This window comes from Thermobia domestica, chromosome 4 (assembly GCF_964235325.1).
Source record: "Thermobia domestica chromosome 4, izTheDome1.hap1.1, whole genome shotgun sequence".
In the NCBI taxonomy this organism is placed as follows: domain Eukaryota; kingdom Metazoa; phylum Arthropoda; class Insecta; order Zygentoma; family Lepismatidae; genus Thermobia; species Thermobia domestica.
The window spans coordinates 33861912-33878378 of record NC_137457.1 but is presented as its reverse complement, the minus strand read 5'-3'; the positions used below and the strand labels follow the sequence as shown (position 1 = coordinate 33878378).

The following is a 16467-nucleotide window of genomic DNA, read 5'->3' as shown; positions in this document are numbered from 1 at the left end:
TTTTTTTAAAAAAAAAGATAACTTTTATTATTGTAATAAATTCACAACGATAATTTGAAAAACAGTTACAATTTGCTACTGACGGATTTCAGCACAATAAAACGTATTACTATTCAGCTTAGTACGAAGTTATATGGTATCTGATCATAGAATTAGTACGTTTACTGTGTCGTTGGCAACACTCGAAAAAAAAGCTGGTTTCTACCCAAAATTCCAAACAGATGTTACAACGTTGCCGGTTTTCAGACCGGTCAATCTCACTGTCATTTATATGTAACTCTTCTAGTTGGGTGAGAAGAAAAAAAGATACTGTCAATCCTTTGTTGTTTTTAAGTTAAATATTCAAATATTTATTTTAAGTGGCTGTGCTAGTTAGTGATTATCTGTCAGTGTTTGGTGTGTGATTTGCTATTCTTTCATACTTGCTGGCGTATTTGTATTTACTTGCATTTTCAGTGTATGATCGTGTTTTGTGTTAGTTTTGCCTTCGTTCATATTTTCCAATGGCCTCTAATAGCAAGAAAAGCAAATTCGGCAGAGGTGCTACTTTGAACAGTCAATGTCGTGAGTTGATTTTTAATTTGCGGACATATTTCGAGCAAGAAAGAGACAATGGTGGCCCCTTGATTCCACTTACAAAAGTAGTTGAAAGAGTTGCTGCAGCTCTTAAAATTGGCACAACAACAGTGAAGAGAATAACAAAGGAGAAATGCCCAAATAATCTCAATGTTCCAACGGTTGAAGTGCTCCGAACGCCTGGGAAGACGCGGCCAAAACCATGTACAAAGACCGCTATGGATGCCTTTCAAAATGACGCGATTCGACGACATATTTATGAATATTATTCAAGAAAGGAATATCCCACCCTATACAGACTCTTATTGTCACTTCAAGATGCTGGATTGTTCGAAGGCAGTAAAAGTAGCCTTAGTTTGATATTGAAAAAACTTGGATTTCGGTGGAAAAAGTTTTCCGGGCGAACTGTTTTGTTGGAGAGAAGTGATATTGTTGCCTCAAGATGTCGTTTCTTACGTGAAATTTTACACGAAAATCTAGAAGATATCGTTTGGTTAGACAAAACTTGGATTAATATTAGGCATACGAGACCAGAGGCTTGGACTGACGATTCTCCGGATGGTACGATGAAGGCCCCAATTGGGAAAGGGGGGCGCCTTATAGTTGTTCATGCGGGGACTGTTAATGGATTTGTGCCGAATGCCATGATGATGTTCCGCTCAAAGAAAACCGGGGATTATCATGAAGAAATGACAGCATTGAAATTCAAGGAATGGTTCAAAGATAAGCTGTTTCCCAACATAAAAGAAAATTCTGTTCTGGTTATGGACAATGCTTCATATCATTCTGTACAAGAAAATAGAGCTCCAACAAGCAACTCTAGGAAAGTGGAAATTCTTGATTGGTTGAAGAATAACAACATACAAGAATACAACAGTGATATGAAGCGAGCCGAACTTTTGGAAATTGTCAAACAAAATAAATCACGTCTTATCAAGTACGAAATAGACGAAATTGCGAAATCGCGTGGACACAAAGTAATTCGCCTCCCACCATACCACTGTCATTTTAATTCAATTGAATTGATTTGGGCTCAAATGAAGAACTACGTTGCCGATCAAAACAAAAACTTTACTTTGACTGCCGTAGAAAAGTTAGCTTGCGAGGCAATTGATAACATAACAGCAAAGAACTGGTACGACGTCGTCCAACATACGTGGACAATAATACGTGAAGCCTGGAAGAAAGAGGGGTTACTGGAAGATACCGTTGATCAACTTGTAATTTCCCTGGGAGACAGTGACAGTAGCAGTGAAAACGAGACAGACAAGGACCTGGAGGAATCAGATATATACGAAGATTGTGGTGTGAGTCCGCTTGAATGAAATTAAGGAGGTAAGTCTTTAATAAAAGTAAGAACTTCTTTCTTTTTAATTGCTTTTACAAATATATATATATATATATATATATATATATATATATATATATATATATATATATATTACATCGAGCAGCCGTGGCTCAATGGTAGAGTGTTGGCTTAGCATTGGAGAGGTTGTGGGTTCGAAAGTCGGGGCTAGCCGTTGTCAGTGTTTCTTTCAGGAAAAAAAAAATGTTCCGGGGAGCGTTCTTAGTATTCGGAGGGACATATATTATTTTCACACGGTACTATTCCATTTATTATTATATTATAAACATATTATTTTGGTTTGCTCCGCGGGGCACTCTCAGAACTCCCGGGGTCAGTGCCCTCAAAACATGTCTGGAAGAAACACGCCGTTGTGACTGAGTTTCAACGATTTTCCCTTAGGCAAAGATGAAACAATCTCAACTGACAAAAGTCCGTGCCTACATATTTTCTCTTTCTTGTCCGCACCTTTCGTACCCATAAGCATTAGCAGCCAATGTAAATGTTAAAAAAAAAATACAAGATACAATGAATGAAAAATCTTGAAATGCTTTTTTCTTTTTATAATAACATAGGTTGTGTTGCGATGGCTATTATCTTTCGTTATCTCCTTCGGTTTTCGCATTTTAGGTATATTATAGTTGCGTATTATACATAAATATTTTTTTTATTCTGTCGTAACAATTTCATAGTCTAGGTGATTTGTAGCGCCTGTTTGTTTAGGTAAACGTGTTTATTTATGGCATCTTTTTCGCTCGGTATTTAAGCATTGAGATGTGAGTAGTGTCAACGCCGCTGCGAACTGTCAGAGACTTTCTCTTACTGGAAGACCTATAGGACAGACGTTTCGTGCAATCATATAAAAATTTAAGGGTACAGGCTCAATAGGAAGGGAGAAAAAATTCGTCACTTCGTAATTACGTGTCATCCTGTATATATTTTCGATGGATTGTTGTCGCCCCCTGTTTGGCAGCCCTAGCGACGCCCCTAATTGTTACAAGAACATGAGCGACATTTCGTTAGAAAACTTAAGGAACTTTTGCGTTCCCCTATTCCAAACGTACGGCCCATAACATTGTTGCCAGGGACCCAAGAAAATCAAATAACATGTCTTTTCAATTTTTGATTTTCTCCTTCGTGTTCTTCTAGAGCTTTGTTACGGAGAGAGCACAAATATTACCTCGTTGGAGTTTGTTTTCCATACGCTGTCGAACAAGGTATAGTTCATGTTTTTAGGACGAATAGGGACGCGTATAGGGTTGCCAACATGAGGTTAGACAATAGAAAAAGGATTCAGGTTGACTAACGGAGTTACGAGGTTCCGAATTTTAGTCTCCCTTGTTAAAAAATCTACGCCCATTCGTGTTTTATATGATTGCACACAGTGTCTTGTCTACATGTCAGATTTTTTTCTGGTGTACGACGTAGATTACCAGAGGTGTAAAAAGATTTTTTATTTTCTTCTTCTCCTTGTACGGTTTTAAAAAGGGGCCCAAAAGTTACTTCTTTGGAATCTGTTTCATATGTTTCTAGCGAGATACATTTCATGTTCCTATTACAATTAGCAGAACTAGTAGGGTGTCCAACGTGCAGGTCTATTATTTTTTTAAACCCCTGGCCGTCCTCTAATGCTTAACCTGATCGGGGCATTCAAATGAAATGTTGTGCTTGTGTGGTTTTGTTTTCCTATATAAATGACACATGTCTCGCTTCCAAGAGCATGAAACATAGTTCTAAATGCAGCAAGACATATAGCGGAAGAAAAATCCTAAATATATATGTTGGAAAATAAGGTGTCAAACATGAGTATAATTTCTCGCACGGAGATACTCGTTGTTAAATTGTATTTTACTTTTACATACTTTATTATCTTTAAAATGATATATTAATCCTTGATCCAATGCAGTTATCAAAGGCTCAGAGAACTATAAAACATAATCCTGTAATTGTTTCGCTCCCCTTATAAACATATAAGAAATTTACAAACAACAAAAAAGCTGACGTGATGGGGGAAAACTGTTTAGAAATCTGAACTCAGCATACTTCTATGGTTCTAAATCACATCCTAAATTTAAAAAAAATGTTTTAAACCGCAGGCTGCTGTTACCAGCTGTTTTCAGGTATGTGGGTGGTGCTCAGGACACCCACGTGGCAAAAGTGGGTTGATGTTTACCAGTTCTTTCTTTTTCATATTTTTTTGAAAAAGCAGTAGAATATAGTTTTTACTTGAAAACTTTTAGAGAAACAAGTTTTATAATTTCAGTTACTTATAAATAAAAGAAGGTAGCTTATAAATAAAAGAAGATATTCAAGTAATTGAGTGCATTTCCTAGTTGTACTTTTGTGTTCTGGAATGAAGTATAGTTCAACGGAGGATGTTTTGCAGAAGAAAACAATAAATAATATTTCGGTCAAAATACGGTAAGTCACAGGCAAGAACCAGAAAATACGAGCTTTTATTATAACTTAGAGACAATGTTTTCTGCAGTGTTGCATTAAAGATCGTAAATATCTGTATGAAGAAAATACCATCCCTATGATTACTAGTCCACGATTACTAGATATCTTATGTTCAGACAGTTCGAGTGAAGATGGTTGTTCTTTGCTTTGGAACAAAGTGTGCAAGATAAGATCGCGGCCTATTTTGAAGTGGAAAAAGTGCTTGCCACTTGTTCTCAAATTACCTGATCGACCATTTGAATGTTTTCGGCAGTTTGTGTGTTCTTCACTCCATCCTCCACTTCCTTCGGGAATTTAACGTAGTAAACAATCCAAACTAAGGGACGTTTAGAAATAGGTTTTTCCTGTCTTTCTCTTTCTCCTCTAACGGTTCCATGTTTCGTTTCTCTTTGGCCGGAACACGAGGGAGCAGATAGTTTTTGTGTCTGTTATATTAGTATGATTACATTGTATACAGATTTAGTGTATGTCTGATTTGGATGTTGGTTAGATGATTGAAACGTATGTTGTAAAATATTTTTTATGTATAGTACAGTATTTTTCTGGAGTTCAGTGTCTTATTTCTTTTCTTATTTGCAATGTTGTGTTGTTCAGTTTGAAATAGGTCCGAAGCTGGAAACGGCTGTGGAGAAGTGGAAGCATTATAGAAGGAAGGAAATCAACATGGAGCAGCAAGTGGATTTTTTACAGAAGTGTAAAGAAGGGAAGATTATACCAAGAAATGTGAGAATCCAGACGAAGAACATAAAGAGGCTATCAGTGAGACTGAAGAAATGGAGAATAGAAATGGAAAATTTGAGGAGCATGATAGTTGGTTTGAAGAATACTGAAGTGAGTAGAAAATTTACACAGCATTTACTAGCAAAATGTTTGGTTAGTCAAATATTTGGAACAGTTTTTCAGTAGTAAAGTAGAACAGAGACTACAAAAGAAATTAATAGCATTGGGGATTTTTGAAAATAAGAAAACTGAAAAAGTAATGGTGATAGGTGACATACATGTATCAGAAGAGGAGAAGAGTTTTCTCTGTTTAGGGTGCAAGTTTAAAGTGAAAGAAAAAGAAACAAGGGTTGATGATATGGTTTATTCTATAGAGGAAGCATTGACAGAAGTGAAAGAAGAAATAACCAGAGACAAATTCAGAAGAAAGGCAATTTCGTTGGTAAAGGGGGAAGTGCACAACAGATCTACGAAATTAAGTAAAGAAGAAAGAAGAGGCTACGAGAGGATTAAGAAAAGGAAATACGTAATAATAGAGAGAGCTAATAAATGACAGGCAACAGTAGTCCTGGATAAAGGGTGGTATAATGACAAGGTTAGAGAGTATATATATGGGCAGAATGAATTAGTGAATTAGAGGAAAGAAGAGATCATGAAAGAAATAAAGGAAAAAAAGTAAGAGGAAGGGGCTCAAAATGTGGGTAAATTATGAAGAGAGAATAGCAGGAAGGGTTGAAAGGTTTTCCTAACATTTAAAAAAAGGAAGTGAAATTAAGGCTAGTGATGAATTCTGAAAATAATTATTTTCAACCATTGACTAGAGAATCAAAACCAGTGTTAGCCTGGGTAAGAAACAAGCAGGACTCGTTGTCAGTCAAAGATTATAGGGAGATAATAGACTGTAATTGACTGCTGTAATTGAAAATAATTTTACATTATTTAAGCTGGATGTATAAGCTGTCCCCGAATTTAAAGATGGGTGCCATATTGGATGTCATTAAGGGGACCATGGGAAAAGAAGGTATTAAGATTGGAAATAGGAGAAAGTGAGAAAAGCTCTCAACTTGTTATGGGATTTCAGTTTAATTAGTGAAGAGTGGCATATATAGAATAAAGGAAGGATTGCGTATAGGGTCTAGGATAAGCCCTGCGTTATCAGATATCATTATGAATGTATGGAAAAAGGTGATGGAAAAGGGAGAAGGGAAGATTAGGTATTTGTGTAGATATGTTGATGACTGTCTTAGGATTTGGGAAGGGTCTAAAGGAGATTTGTTGAGTTTTGTAAATACCATTGAGGATAAGAAAAAAGGCATAGAGTTAGAGTTTGGAATAGAGAAAGGAGGTAGCCTTTATTATCTGGATATTTTAGTGAGTAAAGAAGGGAGGGGAACTAGAATATAAAGTAATAGAAGTAATACAATGCGGGTATTTATTATAATAAGAAAAGTAATTTTTACAAAATAACACATTCTAATTTTATGAGGAATATGACAAGAATTACCAACATTAGTAACAAAAATGTAGAGGAGAATATTAAGAAGTATGAAGAAGAGTTGTATGAAAATGGGTATAGTAGAAGGGATATTGTAAAGTTTCTGGAAAGACGAAGAAAGGAAGGATGATAAAGTGGTAATATGGAAAGGTATTATTAATTAGGGGAAGAGACAGAAATTCTTAAAAATATGTTAAGAAATCCGTGTGAGATTGTACAGAAAAGGCAGTAGGAAGTTGTTAGAGTAGTAAGAAGAAAACGGGTGAAACAGAAAGGAGGAAAAAGTGTTATATATTGTATAAAATGTCTAGATTGTGATATGAAGTATATTGAAGAAACGGGTAGATTGTTGAATGAAAGAATTAAACAAATTAAACAACAAAAGAGTGATGAAATATACGGTAGAGAAAGTATTACTATATCCAAACATGTCAAGGGAAAAGCACATAAGGTGGACTGGGAGAAAGTTATTGTGTTAGAGTATGAAGAAAGTATGTTCAATATGAAATAGAAGCAAGTATGGTGGATAGAAAATGAATGAGATAAGAATTTAAATGAACTGGATTAAAGACTTGAGCATTAATAAAGAATGGAAAACAGTTATTGACAAACACAAGGAATTATATGTTAATGATGTTTCATGAGGTTTTTCTTGTTACTTTGAGATATTCTCTCATTGGTCGAGTAGTCTTAAATTTGGGCGTTTATGATTGGCTTAGGCTGTCTTCGCTCAAATTATGGCTTTCCTAAACTGTGCTTACATTAGGTTTTAATGGAATATCTTAGCCTCATTATGAAGTATTTCGCGAATGAGATACAAGCGAAACTGTAGATAGTTTTACCATAAATATTATCTCAAATTTGAAGTATACTAACACCAAGTGGTCAGAGATACTTTACTATCCTAAAACACAAATTTCATGGATGCATTTTGAACCAAAATCACAAATTATTATTCAAAATGACAATTATTAGCGTGCACACAGTTCTCAAGTCTTTGAACTCCATCATAAATTGCATTACGCAATATATCAACTGGAAAGTCTGCAGCTGCCTTCCGAAGAGACCTTTATATTTTCAACATTACAATGTCTCTTCTTGCAAGCCATCATCTGAAGCTTGAGTTACAAACCGGATTTGTACAGGCCTAATCTGATTTGGAAACGGAGTCCAGAACATTTGTTTCCAGCCACTGCTGTGTTGTCCATGCCTTGTGTGCTGGAGCTGAGTTAGTTCTGTTCACTCAAAAAAGGTATTGGTGAGATTGTTGTCTAGTCTCTCAAGCACTCTCCTGGCACTTGGGCTGAACATTTTTGGTCCCCTTTTCGCAGAAATGGTGCTCTGCTAAGCTCTGATTTTTGGTATGTAGGTCACACCCCATAAAAAACATGACTGAGGTAAGATGCTTACACCTCTGCGTCACTGCACCAGCTTCTTTAGAATATGTGACATATATACTGTCATTTTGGGCGTTGATAGTCTCCTCAACACTGAAAATTATTTCGTGGGTGAAAAAAGTGCGACGGAATCCATTTGCGTGTAATGCGTAAGTAAGCGCTTGGCTTTTGGGAGCATTTGGCGCTTCAGTTCATTTGTCACAAGAACTCCTTTGCGTTGTTTTTCAACATGAAGTTCCAGGACACTGCTTAACGTGCGAGACACTGACATTTTTATATCCTTAGGTCACGATTCATAACTGACTGTTTCCTAACTGGATCTCGTCGAACACGAGCAGCAAACGCGTTCATAAGTTTCGGTGATCGTACTCTTAGCTGTCTTCCTTGCTGCGGGCGATCTTGCACAATTCCTATCTCAACAAAGCCATGGAATGTGCAACATTTTTTTCTAATTTGCAGCTCCTGGAGGGTTTTGAATATATCCCTTTCCTAGTTGGTGCAACGTTATCAAGGCCACACGATTTTCATACTCTTTCCATTCTATCTTGAACACTTAAACTGACACCATTACACTTTTTCAGCTTAGCAAGCAAGAACTTACGTCTTACGTTACCGATCTTGATGTAGCTCGCTTGTGCATTCAGAAGTACAGCCACCCTCAAAAGTAGGGACGGTATTATAACATTCTTTAATTGTGATACAAATACGAAATTATAAATTCAAGTACTCACCTAATCCTCCGGGAGAGAAATAAAAACAGGATCACCTTTCAAGTACGAAAAACGGTAATAAGTAAAAGTGTAACTGATCATGTAATGAACTTTTGTTCTAAAATAAAATTTAGAACCCAATGTCTACAAAATGAAAGTATGACTGTTTGTAAAAAACGGACTTTAAAACCATACGCAATTGTATTAAGTGATTTCATTCAGAAAATCTCAGCCTGCAATATCGGAATCTCGGCCTGGCAGGTGATATAACAGTTCTCGGTTGTTTTGAAGTTAGCTGGAATTGGCAATTTATCATGAGTAGACTCATGCCGGAGCAAAGTTTGCAAATTGTGCAAATTTAGTTTGAAAACTATTGGTCAATTCTAGAAACTCATCGGGCATTACGTGCATTCTAGGCTGCACATAATCGATCATCAGTGCGATTATTTCGTGAAAATATGGATTGTTTCCACGTGTACTCCTAACGATAATACACATTCCGTAAAACGTCGTACAGTGCGGACAAAACAAGCGATGGATGGTTTAATCATTGGTCCATATCTTCTCAAAAATGATACTAGTCAAAATGTTACAGCCAACGGTGAGCGGTACAGAGATATGATTGCTAACATTTTCGTGTCTGGATTGAAAGACGTTAATGTTGCAGACATATGTTCTCAGGAGGACGATGCCACATGCCATACAGCGATCGCCATAATTAATTAATTCAAAGAAAGATTTTTTTACTAAGGTATAATTTCAAGAAATGGGCCTGTTAATTGGCCACTCGTTCTTGCGACTTGACTATATTAGATTATTTTCTGTGGGGTATGTAACGTCGCATGTCTACGCCTGAAAATCAGGAACAATTGAGCACTTGGAAGCAATCATTCGACACGTTATTGCCGAAATACATCCTGATTTATTGTGTGAAAATTGGAGCTCCAGATTACGCCATGTACGCGCCAGCCGCGACGGCCACACGCCGAAACCATATTAAAACATTAATGCTGTAAAATAGTCTGTCAAAGAAAGCCAATTTCATGGATATTATAAATATTTTTTCTGTATATTGATCCAAAATAAAGTCCGTCCTTTAAAAGAACACCTTTATGAGATTGAAAATTTATATTTAAAAAACAATTACAAGAACCCCTTTAAGGAAGGGTGAACTAGAAATGATCCTTAAGTCAGAATCTACGCTACGATAAAATTTTAACCTATGAGCTTGCCGGTCAATATTCTAGAATTGTTGCTAAGGTCATTTCTCGATTTTCTTCACTTTATATCAAGCAAATTAAGCAAGGTTATATCGAATAAATTAATGGTAACAACTTGAGTGAAAAGCAACTTGCGAACATGGCACGTTTCTGGTGTTAAAGTTAAGTGAAACTAAATATTCATATCTGAATTATGTAAATATACAACAATAAGAATAAGCTACTGAATAATATTTTAATAATTTCTTATGGGGATTATTCATGATTGCATATTTATATATTAGTGGCCTAAGTAAGTAATTACTATTATGGTACATATATGGAAATACTTAATTTTGTTCATACGTATGGACAACTCAATTTAGTTCTTTGTAAATTTATGGTTATTTAAAGGGAATACAATTGCTGAGTAGGAAACAGTTATAACTTACATTCCAATATAAATTTATATAGCACATATTTTCGGGGAAAATGTTTTCTATACGAAGTTATTCTATTTTTTAAATTATTATACACGCCCTCACGGTGTTCTCTAGCTGCTCAAATGGAAGGGGTCTATGTGTGACTATGTGTTCTCTTTTGTTAATAGAGAACAAGATTTATTGTAGGAATTACTTAAATCATAGAGCTGTAATAAAGATCACCAATTACTAGAAAGCACCTCCTATGGAAAATTTTGAATGTTCTGATTGATTATAAGGGTCATGTCTTAATTTGGTATCTATGTGTATCTTTCAATCGATCGATCTATCTATCTATCTTATTTTGGGGCGTTGCTACCTCTAGCAGTTTTCGTCAGAAGGCTCAATCGGTCTCTTTGTTCCCGTAAGTTCTCCTCGTCCCTAATAAACGGTCTCTTCGTCCTCAAATGGATATCCAAAGAGAACGTTTTGAAGGTCTCCTCGTCCCAATCAGGCTTACCAAAGAACTTTTTATGAAAATTATTGACTTAAGATTTTTAAGCACAGGCCCTGAATTATTCCCTTTCAATGCTTTATAGATGTCTATACTGTGCTTTATAGATGTTCGCAACGTTCTAAATATCAGCAATAAGATGTTGACAAAGAATTTTAAATTATATCCTGCTTCCAAGATCAGGATTCTATTGTGAGTGCATCAATAACAAAGGGAAGAGAAACAGCAAAGAAAAAATATGTACTAAGGTTAATTTCAATTTTAAACTAAGGTTCATTTCTAGTTTGGTATATGTGACAATGATTTCGTATTATTAAGACAGAGAGGCAGCTAAAGATAGATTAAACTAATTCTATCTTTAAAGCAAAAATGAAAATAGATTGAAATCTTTCAGTTTAACATCCCACGATTATGCGCGTAATATAAGGAATATGGTGATTAAGACAAGTAAATGATGATAAAAGAGTTAATGGAATGAGACTGTGAGAGGACACGGGAGTGCCTCGAAAAAATCCACGAAAATATTGTCCACCAAAAACTTACTTGGCCGAAGATCCAGCATGAACCCCATGCTTCAGAGGTAAGCGCCTTAGAACTTGGCCACCGTACCCTCTTCCTTTAAAGTTTTCGTTGCACAAGTATAAAAGGAAAATACTGTTGTCGCTTACAATAATATTCTAGTAACACAAGTAATTGAGTGACTGACATGGTAACGAAAATGCTTCTATACATATGGTTTAAATATAAAATTCTAATATACATAGAAGTTACTATACTATTATCTCATGGTGTAGTCGGAAATATCATATGAAGGATACGCCATAAATCTAATAATACTAATAATCTATTTTATAAGGTATATGTTAAATTCTTTTTGATACATTTTCTTCCTCCAGATAAACATCTCCCTCCTCATTTATGTTTAGAGACCATATACACTATCATGGTATTCCAATTCTTTTCATTTTCTATTTATGACACACTTTGATTCTACTTTATAATGTTTGTGTAACAACAATAAAACATTTTACCCACCACACACAATAAGAATGTCTTTATATGTTTTTGAGACAAAAAATCTCCCTCTGACAAACCCACGAAATATATGTATTAAATCAGGACCTCACCCAGGTCTCACATTCATATAATGGAATTGTAATGCGCTACATTAAGTAATCATTTACAAAGTTTTTCAAGATGAACATGGAAATTGTTGGAAAGGACTGACTTAACTTCAATTTTAAGAACTAAATATCTTAGTCTCCTGCCTTCCGTAAATAAGCATATCCTTAATCCCAGTGTCTCGCAAATTGTAATGCGCAAATCACGAGTGATCCCCGAGATCTATCCTTCTGATGCACTTAGAAATGAACATTGGTCGAAAAAAAGGCAGAAAAGTTAAAATTCGAATGAATTTCGTATCAGACACTAAAGCTGTTAAAAATCTAACACATAATTTGGAAATAACATACTCAACCATAATTTACTTTTTCCTTTAGGACTGAGAATTTATGAAATTTATGATTTTACTCTATCAAATATTCATGTTCGTGTTCAATTATTAAAGGAAACTAACATGTGTGTATTAATAGAAAAACAAAATAAAGGAATCTTAATATTCTTCAAAAATTATTATTTTTTAAAAAATAAACATACTATTAATATTTGCAGATATGTTCAAATATTGAAGATAAATTTGCTTTCGAATGTGAAAAAATTACAGTGTTCCATAGAACATTTGGACTAGCGAAAATAGTCCTAATTTGAAAAATGTTTGAGAACTGCTGTTCTAGTCCATTCATATCTTCAAAATTCTTTGAGCTAATGTGATGTCGTAAGTAGAAATTAATCCTCGGCGACACACAGACAATTACCTATATTTCCAACGTCTAAAATTTAATAATAATAATAATAATAATAATAATAATAATAATAATAATAATAATAATAATAATAATAATAATAATAATAATAATAATAATAATATGCATTCCCGAAGAATATGCAATACCAATCTATAGTTTTCTCCTTTCTCTCCAATTTATGCTATCTTTAGCCAATTCAGTTTGCATTTTATCGTATATCGCAGCCGTCAACAGTTGGCACATCACCCAGAATAACCACATCAAGAATATTTCACTCACACTACTCAAACACCTGATCCTTAAGTTTTGCCCTTTAGTTTCTTTCCTGACTATATACAACGTTCTACTTCATCAGGCATTGTCCCTGTGCCGTAGCAGCCTTACAATATACAAATCATGTTTATTACCTTAACGATCTTACTACCCATACTCGCTATTGGATTCTGTTGAAATCTTTATTTTACTCGCCGTTTCTATTCTCTTCTACTGACCTCGGACAACCGCCGAATGACTCCACGGGTACTTCCCATCGTATTTAACTTTTCATCTGTCTTTATTTCATTTCCCTTGGCAGTTCCTCTTTTTCAAAATATTGTATAATCACCCTTCGTTCAGAGTGATTGGCAGATATTAAAACCTTCCTCATTACGGTAGTTCGGAGACAGTAAAAATTAGAATCCCTCCGTTTTGTTTTTAGATAAGCATCACTTTTACAACTTTTTTCCCGTCGCCAACAACTTCAGCACTTGCTCTCTGCTAAAACAAAACAGAAAAAAGAGAAAAAAAGAACATGATTATATGCTAGGCTAGGGCTCATTTTTCTCAACAATTATTTTTTAAACATTTTCTTTATTATAGCGTTTACACCTAGTTTACGCTTTCTTAACCCCATGACCAACATTACCCTCCAGTTTCCGAGGCGTACTAAAGTGTGGACAACAGAACAGTTTTCTCCGCTACGGATCCAGTTTTCGCCCCTACTAATCCAGCATCTGGCTTCTCAAAAGGACGTGGGGGCGCGGTGGCTCAGTGGTAGAGCGTTCACCTCTGGTGCTTGGGGTCCCGGGTTCGATCCCAGCCCCCGCCAAGTGAACTTTGTGGTGGACAAACACCGTGCTCGTGGGTTTTCTCGGGGTTCTCCCGTTTCCTCACACTTTCTTCATTCCACCATTTCACTCATCTCTCATCATCACCGTCTCCTTTAGCCTAACCGGCATAACCGTGGGACGTAAAACTTAAAGATTTCATTTCATTTTCAAAAGGACGTGTCAGCTGGCCACTGACTACAGTAGTGCGAAGTCGCAATTTGCCGCCTAAGACCATGAGGTCTTCCATCTACAACTCCTCCCAAGTGACGGTGTTCCTTGAATCTTCCGCCACTGGGACATACTCCGACGTCAACGACGCTTCTGGCATTTAATAAAAATCTACGTCCAATACAGCACCACCTCACATTTGATATCAATTCTTGCTACCGATTAATTTGCTTCATTCAGTGGTTTAGTGAATTCAGTGTTTTCTCCTTTCGTGTGTGAGTGTATATACAGTGTTTTTTTCTTCTTGGACAACACCAGAAAGAACCACCAGAAGGACGAAGAAGAATCTTATAAAAATGTGACAATGGCCACGATGACTGTTGGTTCAACCTGGTGGGGAACTGTCACATACCCACCAGGAAGGACGATGGAAAAAGTTTGTTATTAATTGTTATTTAAAAAAAATATTAGATGTCTCTAAAGACTACGTTTAAAGAAATATTAAATGACAATAAACCTAAACCAGATTTCAACTGAACTTAAACCTGACCCCGTATACTAACACCCAATCTTTAGATAAATAATTATTAAGGTAAATTTTAACAAGATAAAAACTAAACGACAAGATAAACTTTCAAATAAAAATGTGGGTGGAAGCAGCGGGAACATTACTTCAACTTACAACAGTCAAGCTAACAAGGATGAGACTCTTTATAAAGAATGGGACTGGAGGTTATGGTGTAAGTCATTTTCCCTTTCACTCCTATCTTGAGCTGTGGACATGGTAGTAAAAATTGGTATCCCATGAGGCGACAATCTATTCTATTGGATATCACTATACCATGTTTTAATTTTCTAAAAGAACTAAAGCTGCAAAACATAATATATCATTGTTCATTTAGATTAAATTTATTATTCAATGGCAGACTTTTAAATAGCCAAAGACCACAGTAAACATAGTACCCTAGAAAGATTTAAAATCAATTATTTAAAGACTGATACAATATCATTAAAAGTAAGAACAGAAATTCTGGACATGGAGAATTAGGATAATATACAAGGGCCGTTTGAATAAATCCCGGAATGGCTCAGAGTTGACTGCACTAGTTAAAAACAGAACTAGTATGAGCAATGTTCTTTTATGATAATTTAGCATTATTGTCTGGATGATTAAACAATAGCTGAAAGTACAAATTATCATTCAATTACGCTGCACGAATTTTTATTTTTAAAATGATTGATTTTAAATATCTATCGGTCATCAAACAGTAAATAAAAAAGAGTATCAAGACATCATGTATATATATATATATATATATATATATATATATATATATATATATATATATATATATATATATATATATATATAATATCAAAAATATATAGGTTTGCTTGGGCTCCATAATTTTCAAGTACTATCGGTTGAACGTTGAAGTTAAAATTGGTCGTGAAACTCGTGGATTATTGGAAATGCACACGACATTATACTTCAGTATTGCAAACTAGAGAAGAAAGCAATTGCAAAAGCATTAGACATTTCAGGTAAACGTGTATTCCATATTTTGTCACAAGAATTTTTTCATTAAGAAACCATATGCAAGATTTGTGTTACATTCCCGTTACTAAGCCAAAATGTTCTAAGAACTCGAAACAAATTAGTAAACATGATTTTATATAACAGTTTGTATTATGGGTACACTACTGTATTCCAGAAACGACACAACACATTGATATAACTCATTAAAAAGAGAGTCCTATGTGTGAAGTCAACTTTAAGGGTCATTGTTTCAGTTTTTCGTGTTACTAAAGATGTTCTTCCTTTTGATTATCTTCCGATAGGTAAAACCCTGCCCATTGAATACTGTTCAAAATATTTGGACCAATTACAGGAAGAAAATAATAAAGACAAGGCTGGTTTATCAAGGAAGAAACTTACATTGTATCACAATAATGCTATCTCTCATATTGATGTTGCAGATTTGATTTCATCAGACTGCATTTTTCTTTGAAGCCGAGAAAATAAAATAAATCAAGTGACTAATTTTCTTTAAAGAATGAGCGGAAAAATATTTTGGAGGCTTGAATCTGATTTTGGATTCCATAAAGTCTTTAGAATATCGTTGGATCAAGTGTATTAGTATCAGGTTGGTAAAAGTGAGCACCAGGAGATAAGTCATTGTTGTAAGCGTCGTTCCGATAATATTTCAAATGACACTCGTGTCTGACACTATAATGTAAACTGATTGATTAAAAATTGGCACTTCGGCTTATATAAGAGTAAAGAATTCATTCCAAATGATCAGCTCAAGTCATATGAGCGTTTAGTGATGTGATATCTTAAACTTTTCGTTCCCTTAGAATACATTTCATTCCACCTTTTCATCGTTCTACAGTTCATTTTTATTATCACCTGTACCTTATAGGATATACTGTGGAACGTTAGGCTTTGACTACGCCATTTCACAATTAGAGTGGTATATTCTGGCGCTTGTTTGCGAAATG

At 35.2% G+C, this 16467-nt stretch overlaps 1 protein-coding gene across 1 annotated transcript in view; it reads left to right on the top strand.

Annotated features, from left to right (window-relative positions):
* LOC145683820 (uncharacterized) overlaps window positions 1–16467 on the top strand; it is a 148620-nt gene that overhangs the window by 38299 nt on the left and 93854 nt on the right. The window lies entirely within an intron of this gene.